Below are 2,147 nucleotides of genomic sequence, written 5' to 3'. Positions count from 1 at the left end.
AGAGACTGTGAGAGACTGTTGGTTGAGATACTATGGGCTGGGAGAGAGATTGAGCATTTTTCCTGAACTTGAATTGTGGCCTGGTGCTTTCCTAATAAGCCCCATAATCTGTGATTTCTGTGTGGCCACTGGAGAATGAATTATCAAACTCAGGAGAGAGGTTGGTGGATGCTTTGGGAGGAAAGGTTGGTGAAAGGGCTGGAGGGAGGCAGCATATCTGGCCTTGCAGTAATAGGCCTTGGGCTATTGATGGTGATTTTCTCTTCCTCTAGTGGGGTTAGAGGAGGTCAGGAGATGTGACCTTCTTGCCCTTTTTACACCTTAAAAATATTATTTCAGAAGACTAGAAATACTCAGATTCATTTCTTGGTTATCTTTGAAACCTCTGCCAAAGAGGACTAGATTTAAAAAGTTAAAGAAAAATCGATCCCACTAAAGAGGACACAATGAACAGCCATGGAGGCAACAGTCAAGAAACTTATTACATGAGGAGGAATTGGGAGGGTAGCTGTTGCATTATGGGAAATTGTAGTTAATGTCATGAGACAAAGTGTACATGAGCTGCTGTATAGAAAGCTAATTTGCTCTGTAAACTTCCACACAAATAACAATAAAAATTAAAAAAAAAAAAGAATAAAAGAAACATATTGCACTGGGAAAATTTGCTGCAAAAGACCTCTTTAAAGTGTTAAAAAGCAAAGATGTCACACTGAAGACTAAGGTGAACCTAACTCAAGCCATGGTATTTTCAATCACCTCATATGCGTATGAAACTGTCCAATGAATAAGGAAGACCAAAGAAGAGTTGATGCCTTTGAATTGTGGTGTTATCAAAGAATACTGAAAATACCATGGACTTCCAGAAGAATGAACAAATATATCCTGGAGGAAGTGAAGCTGAAATGCTCTCAGAACTGAGAATGGCCAGAGTTTTTCTCATCTACTTTGGCCGTATTGTCAGAAGAGATCATTCTCTGGACAAGGACATCAAGATTGTTAAAGTAGAGGGTCAGAGAAAAAAGGTAAGACCCTCAAAGAGATGGATTAACACAATGGCTATGATGATGGGCTCAAGCATAGCAAAGATTGTGAGGATTGAAAGTCTGGTGCAGGACCAGACTGTGATTAATTTTGTTGTACATAGGGTTGATATGAGCTGACATGATGACACCTAACAACATGAACAAACAGAGTACTGATCAAGAAGGAAGCCTAATACTTGGATAGACAATTTTAATATTGTAAATTGCACATTTTCACCTTTAAGATCTTTACAGATTCCTCATACTCAGTGTCTCATTAAGCTTTTTTGTGATAATCTTTTAAACAAAAATTTGGAAATTATTCTGATAGCCTTCAAACTTACAATGTTCTTAAGGACTTTGTTCTCAACTGTACTAAGTAAGGGACAAAGTGAAAAAATCCCATCTTAGTTGCTAACTGTGTGGTTTGGATGAACATGAACCCAGTTCCCAAACTATTGGGATAGATTCATTGTGTCCCATCTAATTTCTCCATCTTTGTAGATAATCACACAAGCAGCATTCTCCCTGACACTTGCAACCCAGGGCTGAATCAGAATTCACAATTAGAAGGACATTTTCTTGTAGACAAACTATACATGCAGCATTTCTCTGACCCTAAACAGCTAGGGTCCAGCTCACAATGTAGAAGGACATCATTTTTTAGACTGCCAGAGACATCAGCCACTGCTGGCTCTCACTGACCCTGTGGGTTCATTAATTCACTGGGATGACTCACAGAATCTCATGGAGTATTCCATACTTATGACTACATATTTACCCCAACCAAGAAGGATATAGATGAAAAGACACATAAAGTAAGGTCTGGAAGGGACCCAGCATCAAACTTCCATATCTCAAAAGAAGATAGGCTACCCTTTCCTGGGCCTGGTCACCAATAAGGAAGCTTATCTTAAGTAACCTTAGAGTTCAGGGCTCTTATGTACTTCCCCATGTGGTCATGATACACTATATTATGCCTCCTGAGGATTGGTAAACATCAGTCCCTCAGGTAGTCATCTTAATATGAGCAACCCCAATTCATTAGCCTTAAGTGAAGCTCAGCTCTTAGAAAACAAGATCAAACTACACTTTGCTTTTTGCCACCACATCACACCAACACAC

The sequence above is a fragment of the Orycteropus afer genome, unplaced genomic scaffold (genome assembly GCF_000298275.1).
Source record: "Orycteropus afer afer isolate SDZICR_OR568_19922 unplaced genomic scaffold, OryAfe1.0 scaffold00935, whole genome shotgun sequence".
Taxonomy (NCBI): Eukaryota; Metazoa; Chordata; class Mammalia; order Tubulidentata; family Orycteropodidae; genus Orycteropus; species Orycteropus afer.
Note: the sequence above shows the minus strand (reverse complement) of the source record.